Source organism: Triticum aestivum, chromosome 6D (assembly GCF_018294505.1).
Source record: "Triticum aestivum cultivar Chinese Spring chromosome 6D, IWGSC CS RefSeq v2.1, whole genome shotgun sequence".
NCBI classification, from domain to species: domain Eukaryota; kingdom Viridiplantae; phylum Streptophyta; class Magnoliopsida; order Poales; family Poaceae; genus Triticum; species Triticum aestivum.
In genome coordinates, this window is record NC_057811.1 from 450,455,187 (window position 1) to 450,478,544 (window position 23,358).

At 47.8% G+C, this 23,358-nt stretch overlaps 1 pseudogene; it reads left to right on the forward strand.

Annotated features, from left to right (window-relative positions):
• The first annotated feature begins 4,294 nt into the window (after positions 1 to 4,294).
• LOC123141932 (very-long-chain (3R)-3-hydroxyacyl-CoA dehydratase PASTICCINO 2B-like) lies at positions 4,295 to 7,617 on the forward strand (annotated as a pseudogene).
• Positions 7,618 to 23,358: the final 15,741 nt, after the last annotated feature.

Genomic DNA, 23,358 nt, shown 5'->3' on the forward strand with positions numbered 1-23,358 from the left:
TATGCATTATGTTAAATGGAATGTAGTGCACCAATGGCTTCACTTCATCCATACGATATTTGTGGTTGTAATAAGTAATGCCTATACTGAAGTTCCAGATATTGCACTATGGTATGTATGTCTCCGGATGTGTGTGTACCATAAATAATCCCACTAGGAATATGATTTTCCTCCTCCTCTAAAGCAACATAAATACCCTCCTAGATGTACCATGTTCCTTCATTTACTGCTCGACCTCTCTACATGGTCGGCGCTTGAATGGACGATATCTTCACCTAGGGATGGCAGGAAGGCGAAGCGGCCTCCCGGTCATGAATCACCCCCGTTACATCCTAGCGGTATCCATATGTTAGTCTTTTCTTTGGCCAGTGGGACGAGAGTGGACCATCCATCCATTGTGTTGCGTGAGGCTACTTCATGTGGTGTGGCAAGTCCGACCATGGGTTCACTTCTAGTCTTGGTTCAAAAGGAGGTGGCGAAAAAGAGGTTTCAATACATGAGTTGATGGAGAGGAGCATATGTCGGGTGAACGTGGTGGCAGCAGTTGATGTTGTCGATGCTCTAAACCTGGGAGGTAAAGATGGTTTCGTGGGTGGGAACACCTTCACTCTGCCACCAGACAACACCAACATCCTCTTATGTGAGTCATGGGACCCCAATGGCGGCTATCGACATGTGTGCCCTTATTATGTATAAGTATATGTGTACATACAAGACAAAAAAGACCACGGAATGCATGCGTGCATATAGACAGCAGGCATTCTAGAATCTTCTATCTAGAGGTGTTTGAGATGTGGAACCAGAGCTCATATGAAAGATCACATGAGTCTAGGACTCTAGGTTCATCGAGAATAAGGAAGACAATTCCTTGTCATGTGATGGTTGGATGTCGACCTGGTTCCTACTACTTGGAACCCACAATAAGGGACGCCTATACAAAGGACCAGAAGGCCCAACAGAAAGATAATTTTGATATTAACAACAACACCATCATGTGGTTTGAAGCTATGTACATCGACATTGCACCGAGAATCCAAGATTGCTTCCAAGATTTAAGAACACTAGGGTTTAGCTCTTGTTAGCCACCACAAAACAGGTAATATATCTTACATTGAGATGGTTAGAGATCCACAAAAGCAAGAAGGTGGGATGTTAGTAACCTCGGGGTCCTGAACCTAGTTACATTGTGTGTCCCAAACTTCTAATTTCTTGCCAATTCTGTTGATGAGATCCTTGTGTCACACCTGAACTTACAAAATCCACTTTGTGTACCTTCATATGCACGCTATAGATAATTTGTGCATCGATAGCTAGTGCACACAGTGAGCCGGTACACCGATATAGGGTAAATGATCCCATGTACCAGTACTTTGAAGTACATGCCTTCTACATGGTTCTTTGACGAGGGATTCCACGACAACCTTAGCCTCTTATCGGAGAACTTGGGTCATCACCCTGACTAAGAGATCGAGGATTATGATGATGTCAATAGTTCAACTTGAAATTGATGGTTTATTCTGCATCAACAATTTCATGATGCTCACCGCCGAAAGTGAATAATTCCTCTGTAGCCTTGTTGAACGGCGATGGATATGGATGAGATTTCTTATGTAATCGTGTCAATTTGTTAGGGATTGATCCCTAGTATCCACTATGTTGAGTTTGATTTTGCCACCGGGAGTAAGTCCCCAAAAAGATGGCAGGTCACAACAATAAGCAGTTGAGAGACACTTGAAATGGGCTAACAAAAGGATCATTTTTTTACCCGATTTGATTTCTAAAATAAATACAAGTGAAGGCAAAGCTTCACTGTTATAATTTATCATCTCCATTGTACCTGTACCCCGCAGAAAATATTGTACTCAATCTTTTCTTACGTCGTAATGTTATTTGTATATCCTTGGTTGTGTTTCTCTCAAAGATGTTATATACTAATGTGGTTTTCTGATAAGATTATTGGTCTGTTTGTTTATTTAACTATTTTAACAAATATAGTGATGGGCACACGCCCATGCATAAAATTAGGAGGATTAAAAAGTACTCCCTTGGTTCACAAATATAAGATGTTCTAACTTTTTTGTGAATCGGATGTATGTAGATACATTTTAGTGTATTTGTTCACTCATTTCAGTTCATTTGTAGTCCATACTGACATATCCAAAGCATCTTATATTTGTGAACGGAGGGACTAGGTGATAGAGGGATGATCAGAAATAGGATAGCCAACGAGCCACATTCAAACTACATTAAAATCAAATACGCACAAGTGATATATCACGAGATGGCTTCGAAAGAAATGGATGGCTTATCTCGCCACCCCATTCACCCTCATTTTCTAAGACGACGTGACGGCTGCTATGAACACCTGCCGCCACCGCGACGGCCGTCTCCATAGGGCCTGGTTCTAAGTGTAGCCATGGTGGACGCGTGTCCCCCGTCGTGACAGCATGTGGCTTGTCGGAGGACGCCGGGATCCATGGATCTGGGGCCGGTGCTCGTACAACAGCGCACTGGTCGTGCTCGCTGGGGATGGTCGTGTCCAGTAGTAGCGGCCACTTGGACCACCTATTACCACCAGGAGGATTGCTTCCTCCAACTCAGGCTCCTTCACAGAGAGTGGGACATTGCACGCGGTGTGTTGACAGATTTAGGGTTTTCACACCGGGAAATAAGACTAGGTACCCGAGAAGCACTACCAAATCAAAGCCATCATGCATTGTCGCCACTACATTTTGCAATCCCAACACCTATGTGCATGCACGGTTTTGACGTGAGAAGCCACGCAAACGCAACAAGATTTAGTCATCGTGGACGGTTTTGACGTGAGAAGCCACACAAACGCAGCAAGATTCAGTCGCCACCAAAGGCTCCAAATGGTGAACGTCGTCATCACACACGTAACAAAGATTGAAAAGGAAGGAAAGTCACCGACCCCAACAAAATCCCAAGATGGGAAGCGCCGGCAGTCCCGCATTGTCCCGGCGAGTGACAGTCGGTGTGGTAGATTTGCATCTGACGACACCACCGTGACCAACTCTTGTTCCGCCCGTCTTCGACTATGATGACAGAATCGGCCGACAAACATACCAAGGAGGAACACCGTTGCCGCCGAATCTAAAGGTCCAAGACCCTCTGACCCGTCGGTGACAATTGTCGTCTGGCCTCTATCGCGACAAATGGGGCAGCTCTAGCCAACTAGAGCGGCTATCGACGACGCCATATGCGTGCCAGAGCGGAGCACCGCCTCGTGGGGACAAAAATTACCATCGAAGATGACTCGCCACTACTGCCCACAAACCTGTTGAAGGGATCGCGGCCACAAACGCACGACCGACCTTCTGTATAGTCTGGAACCTCACATTCAGTGGCTACCAGCCAAGCTCGGAAAGATATCAACATTAGTGCGCAGCTATACCCACCTTCTCTTGCCGCAACCCGTAAATCACATCTCCTCGTTTAAGGCAAACGGAGCAGACACTTCCCCAGCGCCGCCTTCATCAGCTGGTGTCGAGGTTTTGTCTGACCCTAATCTCAAAGCAGCGGCAAAAATAAGAAAAGGAAGAGGTTGGCGGGCGGACATAGGGCTAGGGTGGCGGCGGGCTTTGATAAGGGAGGAAGAAGTCACTCCCAAACTCCTGTGTCATCAGGACATGCTATTAAGATGTTTCAGTTCAGTTTTGTACGCCATTTACACACATTCCCTTTTCAAGAGTACTCTCTCTGTAAAGAAATATAAGATCGTAAGAGTACATGATAACCAGCTTTCTCTCAATCAAACTCGTGCAAGGACCAGCTACTTATGACATGGTTTGCACGTATACATGTGAAGAACAAAAGGAAAAAGTAATTAATTGTATCGACATATGCACCATCACTCACTTTTGATGTTGTGATGATATTTTCTGATCACGTGTATGGTATGGCAGGGTGGTTGCAGCAGCAATCGCTCCCCCTAACACTCCCCAACCATCTGTACCAAACACCTGTAGTGACGTCCTCAACTTAAAGCTAAATCAGGTTGAGTGGTGCTAACATTCCAATCCCAATACTATTTCGAGAAAGGCACAACCAAAGATAGTGGTAGTATTTAACTGCATCCAATGTGTGTGCACCTATAGGGTAAGTTATTCGGGGCCTTAGTGCACACCCAATATCTTTGCTTCTTCCACGTAGCTCTGCAATGGAGGGTAATGTGGGACCGGTGGTGCGCCGGCTCTACCTCTCTGTCTATAATTGGGCTGCGTTCTTCGGATGGTCTGTGTTCCAGCCATTGTTTTTAAGTTCTAGACAGATCTGGTCATTTATTTTTTGGCAAAGGATGAAGTTTATCAACTCAAAATTAAGCATTATGAGGATATATATATATATAAACACAATGAACATACCCAATCTCTACATAATTAGGCTGCACACAGTCAACATTAACATACGCACATAAATAATCACACCGGCAAAAAACAAAGTCATACAAGATCAAAGCTATGCCTTGACGGATGAAAAGGAGGTCATTTGTTACTTTGTTTGATTGAGCACTTAAATTTCGATCATGCAGGGCACAGGTGTTGTGCTATGCAACATTGGCATTGTTGGAGAGGAAGCCTGAGGCTATCTACACCGCTATCGAGCAGCCGCTACTGGTCACGCAGACTGCCGCTTTAATGGAGGTCTGGTATTCTTCTTCATGTCAGTTGCGCACTATGGTTCTTACCTTTTATCTTCGTAAAGTACTAATTATTTGCATAGGTGCATGATTTGTTCAACAAATTAAGTTTAAACTAGATGGTACGGTGCGCTCCGATGCGCCCAGTATAGTCACACTTTCATATATACTCCTATCTCAGATAGCTTGGGAAACTTAATTAGTGTTGGTAATGTCCTCTTGTCGGTGTGTATTTCTCTTATTTGTCATTTTACTAGGAGACTGGTCGTGTGAACCGATAGGGTCGATGGCACATCAATCATACACTACCCTCGCCGGTGCAGAATGTTTCTTCATTTTTTTGGGTGACTATGCTGACATGTGGGTCTGTTGCAGGCTTAGAAAATTATATGCCATACAAATCGCATGTGCCCCTCGTTGTCTTAGCCTTCGCTCGCTCGTGGAAAAATATCTCCGTGGGCCTTTGATTCTCAAAAGCTACCTTTTTGTGATTCTCAAAACATGGTATAAATAAAAGCATGGACAATTTTTTAAAAGGGGGATAACCCCCATCTCCGCATCATCGTGATGCACACAACCATTTTATTAAAAAACTATTCAACATAAATAAGACGCATGATAACAGTAAAGATAAAAATAGAAATAAAAAACAAGACCACAGTCGGTCGATAATGGGGTTAAATGACTCAGACAAATATTCTATTACTAGCACGCCAGTCAAATTGGTTGAATAATCATTGTGCGACCGTCTCTAGACAGTTGCACCAAAAGGCCATATGCCCCTGAGCATTCAAACAAAGAAGTAATGAGTAATGACCATGTACGGATCGACGTGGTAGCTTTGAAGATAACCTGCCAAAGAAATTGGTATAGATGATATGTTAAACATGCAATCATTCCAGCAATTCTTAATTGCCCAAAGAAGGTTAAAAACTCCAACTCAGAGGTCTGCCTTGAGTTTTGGACGACAACATGGGACGCATGCTAACCATAATGTTAAAAAATACTTTGATGATTCTTGTGGCGCTTTTCTTCCATGGGCGAAATTTGTGTTAAAATCTTAATGGTATCTTTTAGTTCAAGTTTATAGGTTTTTATTCTTTGAACATGATGAATGTGAGTTGCTAACCATTTTGGTGTTGCATGGTGACGGCGTTGCTTTTAGCATAGATTGTTCATTCACTTGTAGGTAAGGATTCTTCATTATGTTATCGTTATACAGTATCATGTTCCTTTTTAATCGTCACTCTTTTGAATACTGAATTCATGAAAGGGATTGTGAAGTCTCCTGTCTCCGCAACAATTCTACAACTTATTGGAAGGATGTTTGTTACATGAGGTGTCTTGTGGAGCTTTCCTGAGGTATCAATTTGAATAACGCATCACTAAGCAAGTCTGGAGCTGTAGATAGAAAAACATCATTTCCACTTTGTGATGTACAAAACAAGCTCTTGATTTAAAACTTCTATTGCAACTCTTAAAAGTAGACTGCAACTCTTAAAAGTAGACATGTATCACATTTTATTTCTGATCATCAAATAGTCCATGGTAATACTTTCATAAAGAATAAAACAATGGAAAGAATTATGCTATAAATTCAAAAGTGGAGCATCTGTAGGCATATTTATGTTTTGTGAAGTAGTATCAAGTAATGTTGTTGACGCTGGTAATTTCCTTACTATGGTCAAACCTAGAAATATTTAACACACAGATATTCTACACTTACGATTAATGGGAATATAAGCTAATGATTATTTGGTTTCTCAACAATATTGCCTGATCATTAAGTACACTTTTCTTGCAGACACGCCCTCATATTCTTGTTTCTTCCTTGATCCTAGCATGGTCCATCACTGAGGTAGATGTTGCTTCCATGGATATTTTGAAATTAGTCAAGTGAAACATCATCTATTTAGAAAGTAGAATCAACATAAGACACTGAAAAATGACTCTTGGTTCTTCATGTGAGAATAACGCTTGAAGATCACTAATTTAAGACCCGCAGTTACGACATTTCTTATGTGAACCTAATCAATCCAAGATTTTGAAATTCTCTTTATTTGATCATAATCTTATGGTAAAATTGCTATTGATTTGCAGGTCATCAGATATCCTTACTATGGTATGAAGGAGACATTTGGATTTGCTCATTTCTGGCTATTATGGCTTAGGTTGGTATTGGATCTAAAGAAATCTCACATCTTAGATGTATTACTGTTTTAGTATATTTACGTTAAAAGCGGCTAGCTTCATTGTTTTTGTACCGATTGTTTGTAGGTATAACATGTTCCTCATACTCTATCCTATTGGTATGTTAAGTGAAGTTGGCCTCATATACGTCACACTGCCTTACATGAAGGTAATCCAAATAACCAAAGACATGAAGAGCTCCATGTTAGTCACTTCAATGAGAGTTTTGCTTAACAGTTCTATATATCGTCGGTGACTACTGTCAGGCCTCCAATAAATACTGCCTTCAAATGCCCAATAAATGGAATTTCTCCTTCAACTACCACTATGCATCTGTTCTTCTAATGGGTATCTATTTTCCAGGTACACTTTCTTTACAATTATTGACCAAAGGTATACATATGTAGGATTTGACAAGGCACCTCTTCGTTTCATCTGGATGATTGCAGGATTTCCACACTTGTTCCATTATATGCTCATTAGGAGGAAGGTGGTCTTATCAAAGGCAAAAGCCGCATAATACCGCTCACAAGCTTTCTAGAGTATATGTCAAAGTCTGACTTCTCAATGTGCGAGCGGTGTGCTTCCAACCACATGACGATACTTCCCACTAGAGTATATCTACTATTTGTGTGTCATTGTTCCCATGTTTGCTACCATGTCTAGATCAATAAAGTTGGGGTGGTGGGTGTTCCCCACCTATGTACCATTACTCAATCGGCTTCTTTAAGCTGATAAGCCAAGAGCGTCATGTCACTAACTATAGTTTTAACGATGATTGTGACATGCTCATTGATATCCCTAAAACTTTTGCGTTCCTAGCCACCAAAATTTTCCATACGACGAGGATGATAGCTTCAGTCCAAAACTCCAAATCGAGAAATTGAGTATGTTGGTTGTGTTAGGGTTATGCACGTCATTAAACGACACTGGGAGTGATGCCGATCTTATGGATGCCAAAGTGGTAGCACAGAGGCAGATGCATCCGAGTTTCGGTGTGATCTTGGCGGTGCAGGCTGACGTCATCATTCAGGGTTTTATGCCAAGCCTTTTCCAATTGATGTTTAGTTTGTCTCTCATAATAAGGAGCATTTTGCAATGAAAGTTGAAGTTCATAGATGAGGAATATCATAATGTATCTCTTCTCATGATGCGTTGACGGTGTTCTACCATTTGTTAGCTTCTTCGATATGGGTACGTGAGGACCGGTTAGATATTGATGCTTAAAGTTTGGCTAGTTTTCGGTATTGTTGTGTGATTGCTGTAGCAAGTCTGGATTTGTTCAGTTTTTAGTAAATTGCACTGACAGTCCGTGAAGCTGTCCAGACCACGTGTGACTTATCCACATTTTTTTCTTCAAAAAAGATTTTTTATGTGTGCGTATCAAGTTGGCTCCCCAAGCTACAGAATAGCCCACACCAAACGAATTCTGCCAGCCTAGCAAACTTTACAAAAGAACTCCAGCCCTGACGAGATGACGCAGTTCCAAACCAGTGAAAGAAGCCAGCATATAACAGTGTAGTAGAAATGCGCATGTGTATGACGGTGGAGTCATGGTCGTAGTGACTAGTGACCGTGTTGGAAATATGCCCTAGAGGCAATAATAAATGGTTATTATTATATTTCTTTGTTCATGATAATTGTCTATTGTTCATGCTATAATTGTATTGTCCGGAAATCGTAATACATGTGTGAACACATAGACCACAACGTGTCCCTAGTTAGCCTCTAGTTGACTAGCTCGTTGATCAACAGATAGTCATGGTTTCCTGACTATGGACATTGGATGTCATTGATAACGGGATCACATCATTAGGAGAATGATGTGATGGACAAGACCCAATCCTAAGCATAGCATAAAAGATCATGTAGTTTCGTTTGCTAGAGCTTTTCCAATGTCAAGTATCTTTTCCTTAGACCATGAGATCGTGCAACTCCCGGATACCGTAGGAGTGCTTTGGGTGTGCCAAACGTCACAACGTAACTGGGTGACTATAAAGGTGCACTACAGGTATCTCCGAAAGTGTCTGTTGGGTTGGCACGGATCGAGACTGGGATTTGTCACTCCGTGTGACGGAGAGGTATCTCTGGGCCCACTCGGTAATGCATCATCATAATGAGCTCAATGTGACTAAGGCGTTAGTCACGGGATCATGCATTGCGGTACGAGTAAAGAGACTTGCCGGTAACGAGATTGAACAAGGTATTGGGATACCGACGATCGAATCTCGGGCAAGTAACATATCGATTGACAAAGGGAATTGTATACGGGATTGACTGAATCCTCGACATCGTGGTTCATCCGATGAGATCATCGTGGAACATGTGGGAGCCAACATGGGTATCCAGATCCCGCTGTTGGTTATTGACCGGAGAGGCGTCTCGGTCATGTCTGCATGTCTCCAGAACCCGTAGGGTCTACACACTTAAGGTTCGGTGACGCTAGGGTTGTAGAGATATATGTATGCGGAAACCCGAAAGTTGTTCGGAGTCCCGGATGAGATCCCGGACGTCAAGAGAGGTTCCGGAATGGTCTGGAGGTGAAGAATTATATATAGGAAGTCCAGTTTCGGCCACCGGGAAAGTTTCGGGGGTTACCGGTATTGTACCGGGACCACCGGAAGGGTCCCGGGGGTCCACCGGGTGGGGCCACCTATCTCGGAGGGCCCCGTGGGCTGAAAGTGGAAGGGAACCAGCCCCTAGTGGGCTGGGCGCCCCCCCATGGGCCTCCCCCCATGCGCCTAGGGTTGGGAACCCTAGGGTGGGGGGGGCTTCCCCCCGTCCTTGGGGGGCAAGGCAACCCCTTCCCCCCTTTGGCCGCCGCCCCCCTTGAGATCCCATCTCCAGGGGCCGGTGCCCCCCAAGGGGGCCTATATAAAGGGGGGGAGGGAGGGCAGCAACCTACAGCCTTGGGCGCCTCTCTCCTCCCCTGCAACACCTCTCTCTCTCTCGCAGAAGCTCGGCGAAGCCCTGCCGGAGACCCGCTACATCCACCACCACGCCGTCGTGCTGCTGGATCTCCATCAACCTCTCCTTCCCCCTTGCTGGATCAAGAAGGAGGAGACGTCGCTGCACCGTACGTGTGTTGAACGCGGAGGTGCCGTCCGTTCGGCACTCGGTCATCGGTGATTTGAATCACGGCGAGTACGACTCCGTCATCCACGTTCATTGGAACGCTTCCGCTCGCGATCTACAAGGGTATGTAGATGCACCCCTCTCCCCTCGTTGCTAGTAGACTCCATAGATGCTTCTTGGTGAGCGTAGGAAAATTTTAAATTATGCTACGATTCCCAACAGTGGCATCATAAGCCAGGCCTATGCGTAGTTACTATGCACGAGTAGAACACAAAGCAGTTGTGGGCGTTGAGTTTGCCAATTCTTCTTGCCGCTACTAGTCTTTTCTTGTTTCGGCGGCATTGTAGGATGAAGCGGCCCGGACCGACCTTACACGCACGCTTACGTGAGACAGGTTCCACCGATTGACATGCACTAGTTGCATAAGGTGGCTAGCGGGTGTCTGTCTCTCCTACTTTAGTCGGAACGGATTCGATGAAAAGGGTCCTTATGAAGATTAAATAGAAATTGGCAAATCACGTTGTGGTCATACGTAGGTAAGAAACGTTCTTGCTAGAAACCTACAAACCACGTAAAAAAAACTTGCAACAACAGTTAGAGGACGTCTAACTTGTTTTTGCAGCATGTGTTATGTGATGTGATATGGCCAGAAGATGTGATGAATGATATATGTGATGTATGAGATTGATCATATTCTTGTAATAGGAATCACGACTTGCATGTCGATGAGTATGACAACCGGCAGGAGCCATAGGAGTTGTCTTTATTATTTTGTATGACCTGCGTGTCATTGAATAACGCCGTGTAAATTACTTTACTTTGTTGCTAAACACGTTAGCCATAGAAGTAGAAGTAATCGTTGGCGTGACGACTTCATGAAGACACAATGATGGAGATCATGATAATGGAGATCATGGTGTCATGCCGGTGACGAAGATGATCATGGTGCCCCGAAGATGGAGATCAAAGGAGCATGATGATATTGGCCATATCATGTCACTATTTGATTGCATGTGATGTTTATCATGTTTTTGCATCTTATTTGCTTAGAACGACGGTAGTAAGTAAGATGATCCCTTATAATAATTTCAAGAAAGTGTTCACCCTAACTGTGCACCGTTGCGAAGGTTCGTTGTTTCGAAGCACCACGTGATGATCGGGTGTGATAGATTCTAACGTTCGAATACAACGGGTGTTGACGAGCCTAGCATGTACAGACATGGCCTCGGAACACACGCAATACACTTAGGTTGACTTGACGAGCCTAGCATGTACAGACATGGCCTCGGAACACGGAGGACCGAAAGGTCGAGCATGAGTCGTATAGAAGATACGATCAACATGGAGATGTTCACCGATCTTGACTAGTCCGTCTCACGTGATGATCGGACACGGCCTAGTTAAACTCGGATAATGTTTCACTTAGATGACTAGAGGGATGTCTATCTGAGTGGGAGTTCATTAAATAATTTGATTAGATGAACTTAATTATCATGAACTTAGTCTAAAATCTTTACACTATGTCTTGTAGATCAAATGGCCAACGTTGTCCTCAATTTCAATGCGTTCCTAGAGAAAACCAAGCTGAAAGATGATGGCAGCAACTATACGGACTGGGTCCGGAACCTGAGGCTCATCCTCATAGTAGCCAAGAAAGATTATGTCTTAGAAGCACCGCTAGGTGAAGCACCAATCCCAGAGAACCAAGACGTTATGAACGCTTGGCAAACACGTGCTGATGATTACTCCCTCGTTCAGTGCGGCATGCTTTACAGCTTAGAACCGGGTCTCCAAAAGCGTTTTGAGAAACATGGAGCATATGAGATGTTCGAGGAGCTGAAACTGGTTTTTCAAGCTCATGCCCGGGTCGAGAGATATGATGTCTCCGACAAGTTCTTCAGCTGTAAAATGGAGGAGAACAGTTCTGTTAGTGAGCACATACTCAGAATGTCTGGGTTGCACAACCACTTGTCTCAGCTGGGAGTTAATCTCCCGGATGACGCGGTCATTGACAGAATCCTCCAGTCGCTTCCACCAAGCTACAAGAGCTTTGTGATGAACTACAATATGCAGGGGATGGAAAAGACCATTCCCGAGGTATATTCAATGCTGAAATCAGCGGAAGGGGAGATCAGAAAAGAACATCAAGTGTTGATGGTGAATAAAACCACTAAGTTCAAGAAGGGCAAGGGTAAGAAGAACTTCAAGAAGGACGGCAAGGGAGTTGCCGCGCCCGGTAAGCCAGTTGCCGGGAAGAAGCCAAGGAATGGACCCAAGCCCGAGACTGAGTGCTTTTATTGCAAGGGAAGTGGTCACTGGAAGCGGAACTGCCCCAAATACTTAGCGGACAAGAAGAAGGCCGGCAACGCCAAAGGTATATGTGATATACATGTAATTGATGTGTACCTTACCAGTACTCGTAGTAGCTCCTGGGTATTTGATACCGGTGCGGTTGCTCATATTTGTAACTCAAAACAGGAACTACGGAATAAACGGAGACTGGCGAAGGACGAGGTGACGATGCGCGTCGGGAATGGTTCCAAGGTCGATGTGATCGCCGTCGGCACGCTACCTTTGCATCTATCCACGGGATTAGTTTTGAACCTCAATAATTGTTATTTAGTGCCAGCTTTGAGCATGAACATTGTATCTGGATCTCGTTTAATTCGAGATGGCTACTCATTTAAATCCAAGAATAATGGTTGTTCTATTTATTTGAGAGATATGTTTTATGGTCATGCCCCGCTGGTCAATGGTTTATTCTTGATGAATCTCGAACGTGATGTTACACATGTTCATAGTGTGAATACCAAAAGATGTAAAGTTGATAACGATAGTCCCACATACTTGTGGCACTGCCGCCTTGGTCACATTGGTGTCAAACGCATGAAGAAGCTCCATGCAGATGGACTTTTGGAGTCTCTTGATTACGAATCATTTGACACGTGCGAACCATGCCTCATGGGTAAGATGACCAAGACTCCGTTCTCCGGAACAATGGAGCGAGCAACCAACTTATTTGAAATCATACATACCGATGTGTGCGGTCCAACGAGTGTTGAGGCTCGCGGAGGATATCGTTATGTTCTCACTCTCACTGATGATTTAAGTAGATATGGGTATGTCTACCTAATGAAACACAAGTCTGAGACCTTTGAAAAGTTCAAGGAATTTCAGAGTGAGGTTGAGAATCAACGTGACAGGAGAATAAAATTCTTACGATCAGATCGTGGTGGAGAATATTTAAGTCACGAGTTTGGTGCACACTTAAGGAAATGTGGAATAGTTTCACAACTCACGCCGCCTAGAACACCTCAAAGAAATGGTGTGTCCGAACGTCGTAATCGCACTCTATTGGATATGGTGCGATCTATGATGTCTCTTACCGATTTACCGCTCTCATTTTGGGGTTATGCTTTAGAGACTGCCGCATTCACTTTAAATAGGGCTCCGTCGAAATCCGTTGAGACGACACCGTATGAATTATGATTTGGGAAGAAACCTAAGCTGTCGTTTCTAAAAGTTTGGGGATGCGATGCTTATGTCAAGAAACTTCAACCTGAAAAGCTCGAACCCAAGTCGGAAAAATGCGTCTTCATAGGATACCCTAAGGAAACTATTGGGTATACCTTCTACCTCAGATCCGAAGGCAAGATCTTCATTGCCAAGAACGGGTCCTTTCTAGAGAAGGAGTTTCTCTCGAAAGAATTGAGTGGGAGGAAAGTGGAACTTGATGAGGTGATAGTCACCCCTTCCGAGCCAGAAAGTAGCGCAGCGCGGGAAGATGTTCCTGTGGTGCCTACACCGACTGGGGAGGAAGTTAATGATGATGATCATGAAGCTTCGGATCAAGTTGCCACTGAACTTCGTAGGTCCACAAGGACACGTTCCGCACCAGAGTGGTACGGCAACCCTGTCCTGGAAATCATGTTGTTAGACAACGGTGAACCTTCCAACTATGAAGAAGCGATGGCGGGCCCAGATTCCGACAAATGGCTAGAAGCCATGAAATCCGAGATAGGATCCATGTATGAAAATGAAGTATGGACTTTGACTGACTTGCCCGATGATCGGCGAGCCATAGAAAACAAATGGATCTTTAAGAAGAAGACAGACGCGGATGGTAATGTGACCATCTATAAGGCTCGACTTGTCGCTAAGGGTTATCGACAAGTTCAAGGGGTTGACTACGATGAGACTTTCTCACCCGTAACGAAGCTGAAGTCAGTCCGAATCATGTTAGCAATTGCCGCATACTATGATTATGAGATATGGCAGATGGACGTCAAAACGGCATTCCTTAACGGCTTCCTTAAGGAAGAGTTGTATATGATGCAGCCGGAAGGTTTTGTCGATCCTAAGAATGCTAACAAAGTATGCAAGCTCCAGCGCTCAATTTATGGGCTGGTGCAAGCATCTCGGAGTTGGAATATTCTCTTTGATGAGATGATCAAAGCGTTTGGGTTTACACAGACTTATGGAGAAGCCTGTGTTTACAAGAAAGTGAGTGGGAGCTCTGTAGCATTTCTCTTATTATATGTGGATGACATATTATTGATGGGAAATGATATAGAATTCTTGGAAAGTATAAAGGCCTATTTGAATAAGTGTTTTTCAATGAAGGACCATGGAGAAGCTGCTTATATATTAGGCATCAAGATCTATAGGGATAGATCAAGACGCCTCATTGGTCTTTCACAGAGTACATACCTTGACAAGATATTGAAGAAGTTCAATATGGATCAGTCCAAGAAGGGGTTCTTGCCTGTATTGCAAGGTGTGCAATTGAGCACGGCTCAATGCCCGACCACGGCAGAAGATATAGAAAAAATGAGTGTCATCCTCTATGCCTCGGCCATAGGGTCTATTATGTATGCCATGCTGTGTACCAGACCTGATGTAAACCTTGCCGTAAGTTTGGTAGGAAGATACCAAAGTAATCCCGGCATGGAACACTGGACAGTGGTCAAGAATATCCTGAAGTACCTGAAGAGGACTAAGGATATGTTTCTCGTTTATGGAGGTGACGAAGAGCTCGTCGTAAAGGGTTACGTCGACGCTAGCTTCGACACAGATCTGGATGACTCGAAGTCACAAACCGGATACGTGTATATTTTGAATGGAGGAGCAGTAAGCTGGTGCAGTTGCAAGCAAAGCGTCGTGGCGGGATCTACATGTAAAGCGGAGTACATGGCAGCCTCGGAGGCAGCACAGGAAGCAGTCTGGATGAAGGAGTTCATTACCGACCTAGGGGTGATTCCCAATGCGTCGGGCCCGATGACTCTCTTCTGTGACAACACTGGAGCCATTGCCCTTGCGAAGGAGCCCAGGTTTCACAGGAAGACCAGGCATATCAAGCGTCGCTTCAACTCCATTCGTGGAAGTGTTCAAAATGGAGACATAGATATTTGTAAAGTACATACGGACCTGAATGTAGCAGATCCGTTGACTAAACCTCTCCCTAGGGCAAAACATGATCAACACCAGGACGCAATGGGTGTTCGATTCATCACAATGTAACTAGATTATTGACTCTAGTGCAAGTGGGAGACTGTTGGAAATATGCCCTAGAGGCAATAATAAATGGTTATTATTATATTTCTTTGTTCATGATAATTGTCTATTGTTCATGCTATAATTGTATTGTCCGGAAATCGTAATACATGTGTGAACACATAGACCACAACGTGTCCCTAGTAAGCCTCTAGTTGACTAGCTCGTTGATCAACAGATAGTCATGGTTTCCTGACTATGGACATTGGATGTCATTGATAACGGGATCACATCATTAGGATAATGATGTGATGGACAAGACCCAATCCTAAGCATAGCATAAAAGATCGTGTAGTTTCGTTTGCTAGAGCTTTTACAATGTCAAGTATCTTTTCCTTAGACCATGAGATCGTGCAACTCCCAGATACCGTAGGAGTGCTTTGGGTGTGCCAAACGTCACAACGTAACTGGGTGACTATAAAGGTGCACTACGGGTATCTCCAAAAGTGTCTGTTGGGTTGGCACGGATCGAGACTGGGATTTGTCACTCCGTGTGACGGAGAGGTATCTCTGGGCCCACTTGGTAATGCATCATCATAATGAGCTCAATGTGACTAAGGCGTTAGTCACGGGATCATGCATTGCGGTACGAGTAAAGAGACTTGCCGGTAACGAGATTGAACAAGGTATTGGGATACCGACGATCGAATCTCGGGCAAGTAACATATCGATTGACAAAGGGAATTGTATACGGGATTGACTGAATCCTCGACAGCGTGGTTCATCCGATGAGATCATCGTGGAACATGTGGGAGCCAACATGGGTATCCAGATCCCGCTGTTGGTTATTGACCGGAGAGGCGTCTCGGTCATGTTTGCATGTCTCCAGAACCCGTAGGGTCTACACACTTAAGGTTCGGTGACGCTAGGGTTGTAGAGATATATGTATGCGGAAACCCGAAAGTTGTTCGGAGTCCCGGATGAGATCCCGGACGTCAAGAGAGGTTCCGGAATGGTCCGAAGGTGAAGAATTATATATAGGAAGTCCAGTTTCGGCCACCGAGAATGTTTCGGGGGTTACCGGTATTGTACCGGGACCACCGGAAGGGTCCCGGGGGTCCATCGGGTGGGGCCACCTATCCCGGAGGGCCCCGTGGGCTCAAAGTGGAAGGGAACCAGCCCCTAGTGGGCTGGGCGCCCCCCCATGGGCCTCCCCCCATGCGCCTAGGGTTGGGAACCCTAGGGTGGGGGGGGGGGGCTTCCCCCTTGCCTTGGGGGGCAAGGCAACCCCTTCCCCCCTTTGGCCGCCGCCCCCCCTTGAGATCCCATCTCCAGGGGCCGGCGCCCCCCAGGGGGCCTATATAAAGGGGGGGAGGGCAGCAACCTACAGCCTTGGGCGCCTCCCTCCTCCCCTGCAACACCTCTCTCTCTCTCGCAGAAGCTCGGCGAAGCCCTGCCGGAGACCCGCTACATCCACCACCACGCCGTCGTGCTGCTGGATCTCCATCAACCTCTCCTTCCCCCTTTCTGGATCAAGAAGGAGGAGACGTCGCTGCACCGTACGTGTGTTGAACGCGGAGGTGCCGTCCGTTCGGCACTCGGTCATCGGTGATTTGAATCACGGCGAGTACGACTCCGTCATCCACGTTCATTGGAACGCTTCCGCTCGCGATCTACAAGGGTATGTAGATGCACCCCTCTCCCCTCGTTGCTAGTAGACTCCATAGATGCATCTTGGTGAGCGTAGGAAAATTTTAAATTATGCTACGATTCCCAACAGACCGTCCCCTGGGCTGAATCGTGAGTTCCACCAGCGGCCTCCTCCAGATCCTGGCAGAGTAGCTGCGCTCGTTTTTCACCGTCAGAATGGCATCCTCCTGCGCTCGTGGCGAGTGCTCCTAATCAGCGCTGCAAGCGCCGATTGGGGCTAACAACGCCTGCAGGGAAAGCTAGCGGGCCGGCCCATTCGTGGGAGGAAAGAACTGAAAAAATAAGGAGAATGTAAGGAACTGGATATAGATCACTCGCGATTTGGGGTGGCTACAAGCGTCGATCGAAGGAGTTGTCTCTGGTACAAGAACTAGGGTTACAAGAATGGGGAATTGGGAGTAGGTAGCCGCCGGTGCCCTTTCTGCCTGATCCACTGGATGCCTCGCTTGCCGATGCAGTTCCCTCAAGTAGTTGGTGGAACGGGCTGGAGTCACCGCGTCCACGCTGGCCCAGTGACGCGCTGGTTGGGCCGCCTGTTCCTCATGGGCCGTGGGCCTGGTGGCGAGTTGGACGAGCCACCCGTGCCTGGGTCTTCAATGTCAGCACGCCCGCTGGATGTTGCTGGTGCAGGGCGCTGACATCCCCCCTCCTTGCGAGGAGGCTTGCCCCCAAGCCTCTGCAGCCGAGAACCTAGCCTGGAGAGCCAGCTTGTCCTCCCAAGTGTCTTGGAGAACGGCCGGATTGGACCAACGAATGAGCACTTGCTCGACCATTGAGCCATTCTTTCTTCGCCATCGCTGCTGTAAGACTGCAACCGGCACCACAGGTATATCAGAATGGTCTGCCAGGGTAGGTGAGGATGTCGTACCCGGGTTGATGCAGCGGCGCAGTTGTGAAATGTGGAACACGGAATGCACTTTGGAGTGCGCTGGGAGGTCCAGCCGGTAAGCAACCTCGTTGATCTTGGCAATAATCTTGAAAGGCCCGAAGAACTTGAATGACAACTTGTGGTTGGCGTGGCGGGCCACCGAAGTCTGGATGTACGGCTGCAGTTTGAGATACACCGAGTCCCCCACTGAGAATGCCCGAGCAGAGCGCTTTTTGTCTGCCTGGGCTTTCATATGCTGCTGCGCGCGATGGAGGTGCTGCTGCAATAGATCTTGAATGACTGCCCGCTCATCGAGCCATGTTTGCAGAGCAGGAACCGTACACTCACTGGCTGTTGTGATCCCCCAATGGCGCGGTTCATGGCCAAACATAGCTTTGAAAGGTGACATACCAATGCTGGAGTGGAAAGAGGAGTTGTACCAGAATTGGGCGAGTGGTATCCAGTGGCTCCAGCGTTGTGGGCATGCATGTACAAAGCATCGAAGGTATGTTTCCACACACTGGTTGACGCGTTCCGTCTGGCCATCTGTCTGTGGGTGGTTGGCGGTGCTCATTCGCAGCTCAGTCCCAGCATATTTGAACAGCTCTCGCCAAAACAGGCTAGTGAATACTGGATCGCGGTCAGAGACAATAGAGCTTGGGAACCCATGTATTCGATAGATGTTGTTCATATACAGCATGGCCACCTTGGATGCCGTGTAAGGGTGTGCGAGGGGAATGAAGTGGGCAAATTTGGTGCGTTTATCAACGACCACCCAGAGGAAGTTGAACTTGCCAGATTGAGGAAGGCTGTCGACAAAATCCATAGAAATCATCTCCCAAGGCTGCTGTGGTATGGGCAAGGGTTCCAGGAGGCCTGGTGATGGTGACCGATCTGGCTTGGCTTGCTGACAGGTGGGACAGCAGCGCACGTATTGCAGCACGTGGATCTTCATCTTTGGCCATGCGAAAAGGCGACGAATGCGTTGGAAAGTAGCTAGGAATCCCGAGTGCCACCCATTGGGCTATCATGGAATGCTTCCATAATATTCTGTTGCAATTCAGTGGAACCTCCTAGCCAGATCCGCTCTCAGAACCTCAGGATGCCATTCTGGATTGTGAAACGCCCCTTTGGGTCTTCGCGGATGGCCAGTTGCGCAAGTAGCTTCTGGGCTTGAGGATTACAATTGTAGCTGCTGACGACGTCTTGGAGCCAACTGGGGCGGCACGTAGTGACGGTGAATAGGGTTGTTGGTGAGTTGGCGCGCGACATGGCGTCCGTAGCTATGTTCTCGGTACCCTTCTTGTATCTGATGATGTAACGAAGGCCGAGCAGTTTGGTAAATGCCCGTTGCTGCCAAGGTGTCGTGAGATGCTGCTCTTCGAGGTGGATCAAACTCTTCTGGTCTGTGTGGATGATGAATTCGTTGTGCTGCAAGTACGGCCACCATTGATCGACCGCGACCACAATGGCCAGATAATCTTTCATATAGGTGGAGAGCCCTTGATAGCGGGGGCTTAAGCTCTTGCTCATGTATGCAATAGATGACCATCTTGTTGAAGTACTGCTCCAATCCCTCTATCGCACGCGTCTGTTTAGATAGTAAATGGCCGGCTGAAGTTTGGTAGGGCATGAACTGGTGCCGAAGTGAGTTGCTGCTTCAACAAAGTGAACGCTTGTGTTGTGTTGTCAGTCCAGACAAAGGGAGTCCCCTTCTTAAGCAGATTGAACAGGGGATGGGCGATGACACCGAAACCACGGACAAATCTGCGGTAATAACCCGCGAGGCCCAGGAAACGACGCACCTCCTTGGCATCTTGGGGCACGGGCCACGCTTGAACTGCTTGTATCTTGCTCGGGTCTGTGGCTGCCCCCTTGTCGCCGATCACGTGCCCGAGGTAGGCGAGCTGCCTTTGTCCAAATTCACACTTTGCTAGCTTCACTTTCCATTGATCGCGACGCAGCAGGGTCAATACTTGCCTGAGATGATCCAGGTGCTCTTCCCACGTTTTGCTGAAGACTAGAATGTCATCGAAGAACAGGAGTACACAGTGACGCAGCAGTGGATGAAATGTGTCTGTCATGGCCCCTATAAAGGTAGGTGGCCCCCCTGCGAGCCCGAACGATAAAACCTGGAACTCATAGTGCCCAGTGTGTGTCTGGAAGGCTATCTTGTACTCTTCACCTTTTGCAAGACGAATCTGATGATACCCAGCCTGGAGATTGAGCTTGGAGAACCAGGCCGCTCCATGCAATTCATCTAACAACTCTTCGATGATAGGAACAGGGAACTTGCTGACACCAGTCATGGCGTTGAGATGCCTGTAATCGACGCATAGACGCCAGGTTCCGTCCTTCTTTTTGACCCAAATGACGGGGAAGGAGAAACTGTTGTTGTTGCGTTGTATCACCCCCGAATTCAGTAGCTCCTCGACCTGTCGTTCTATCTCTGATTTGAGCTCTGGCTTGTGCCTGTACGGTCGTATGTTCACCGGTTGAGCGCCTGGCATGAGAGGAATTTTATGGTCGCACGCACGGCGCGGTGGCAGCCCCACAGGTTCACCAAACACATCTTGGAACTCATCTAATATGCACTGCAAGTCTGGTGGTGTGGTGGTGGTAGCGGGGCAGTCCTCTGATATAGGGTACAGCAGAACCATATGAAGCAGAGAGCCCTGACAATACATGTTCTGGAGCTGAAGCCTGCTAATCAGATGACAATCTGTGGTGTTGGTCTCATGGCCGAACAGGCGAGCTGAACCCAGCGGAGTTGGGATTTGAATGACCTTGTTCTTCCAATCAACAGTCATTGGACTATGCATCTCTAGCCAGTCCATACCGAGAATAGCATCATAAGTGCCCAGTGGGAGGATCTTCATGTCTGTGACGAATTCTTGCCCTTGAGATGCCCACCTGCAGGCCGGTAGGACTGCAGAACAGGTGAGTTCACCATTGTCCGCCACGCGGACGCGGCAGGATTGTTGCAGCAGCACGACCCCTGACAGCTGCTGCGCCAACGCTTGGTTGATGAACGAGGTGGAACTCCCGCTATCCATGAGCAACAGGACCTCACGCCCTTGAATGGACGCCAGCAGCTGGAAACCCTTTGGTGATACAGTGCCGTCGAGAGCCGACCGTGATATGGCCATCACCGTGTCGCTCGGCCCCGTACCCTCGCTCGGTGGTGACGAAGAGTCGACGCCGAAGAGCTCGAGCATCTCTTCGACGACGTGCAGCTGGACCGATGCGGGGCAGACGTGGTCGTGGCCCCAGCGCTCGCCGCACTTGAAGCACAGCTCGCGGGCGTGCAGGTAGTCGCGCAGCAACTTGACCTTGCCATTGTCGGCGCGCATGGCGTCAGTACCGCGGCGATCTGTTGCTGCCGAGGAAGCGGGTGCCGCCTCCACCCACGTCGGTGGCGGCGGCAGTGGTAGCGCCACTCCCGCGCGCGCAGGAGGATCATGCGAACGGCGTGTGGTGTACGCCGCACCATCGACCACCTCTTCTTGCAAGAGAGCCAGAGCGCACGCTGTCTCCAAATCAGGTGGCCTCTAAACCAAGACCACGACGCGGATGTCCTTCCGGAGTCCCTCGACAAAACGCGTGAGAAAATAGACCGGATGAATTGTGTCAGAATAAGAACTGAGATGGTTAATAATGGACTCAAATTGCTCAATGTAATCTGCAACTATTGTTGTCTGCCGTACAGTGTAAAACTGACGGATCAACGTTTGGTGACTATCGCGACCAAAACGCGTACACAACAGAGTGGTGAAGGATTCCCAATCGAATTCTACGAGCCGCTTCTGGATAGACTGTAACTAGATGGATGCAGAGCCCGAAAAATTAAATGCAGCCATGGGTACCCAGAACGAGGGAAGAATTCCAAACATGGTAAAGTACTGCTCGCAGAGAGTTTTCCACAGCTTGGGGTTGTCGCTCGTGAACTGCGGAAACTAGATGGATGGGTGCGCTTGACCCAGGCCGCTGAGTAGCTGGCTCGTGTGAGCGAACGGAGAGAGAGCAGGGGGTGATGAGTGGGCGTCGTACTGACCGTTTGCCGGGAGCGGCGGCGGCGTCTGGAGCGACGCCGCGGCGGCCCCCATGAGATGTTGAAGACGCCGTGGCCAACGGGCCCTGGGAGCTGTGACGCCGCGCGGGACGCGGTCCCGGTGTGGGCACCGGTCGTCGCAGGCATGACGGTGTTCAGAGGAAGCGCCTGGTTCGTCGCGGCCTCTGGTCGTGGTGGTGGAGAAGCTCTCTGCAACACTGCCACCGCATCGGACAGATCGGCGACGCGCCGCTAGAGTCAGGGCGCCACGCGACGAGGTCGTCGATCTTGGAGTTGGAGACGTGGATCGCGGCGGTGTGCTCCTTGAGGGTCGTTTCCAGCCACTCCAGGAAGGACTGGACGGATGGATCCATGGCCGTGAGCTGAGCTTGTCCTTGGCGCAGGGATCAGGTCTCGATAAACTGGGCTAGATCGGCGTTGTGGAAGGGGGTGGGGATGGTCTCTGATACCAGATGTAAGGAACTGGATATAGATCACTCGCGATTTGGGGTGGCTACAAGCGTCGATCGAAGGAATTGTCTCTGGTACAAGAACTAGGGTTACAAGAATGGGGAATCGGGAGCAGGTAGCCGCCGATGCCGTTTCTGCCTGATCCACTGGATGCCTCGCTTGCCGATGCGGTTCCATCAAGTAGTTGGTGGAACGGGCTGGAGTCACCGCGTCCATGCTGGCCCAGTGACGCGCTGGTTGGGCCACCTGTTCCTCGTGGGCCGTGGGCCTGGTGGCGAGTTGGACGAGCCACCCGTGCCTGGGTCTTCAATGTCAGCACGCCCGCTGGATGCTGCTGGTGTAGGGGCGCTGACATCCCCCTCCTTGCGAGGAGTCTTGCCCCCAAGCCTCTGCAGCCGGGAACCTGGCCTGGAGAGCCAGCTTGTCCTCCCAGGTGTCTTGGAGAGCGGCCAGATTGGACCAAAGAATGAGCACTTGCTCGACCATTGAGTCGTTCTTCCTTCACCACCGCTGTTGTAACATTGCAACTGGCACCACAGGTATATCAGAATGGTCTGGCAGGGTAGGTGAGGATGTCGTACCCGGGTTGAGGCAGCGGCGCAGTTGTGAAACATGGAACACGGAATGCACTTTGGAGTGCGCTGGGAGGTCCAGCCGGTAAGCAACCTCGTTGATCTTGGCAATAATCTTGAAAGGCCCGAAGAACTTGAATGACAACTTGTGGTTGGCGCGGCGGGCCACCGAAGTCTGGATGTACGGCTGCAATTTGAGATACACCGAGTCCCCCACCGAGAATGCCCGAGCAGAGTGCTTTTTGTCTGCCTGGGCTTTCATATGCTG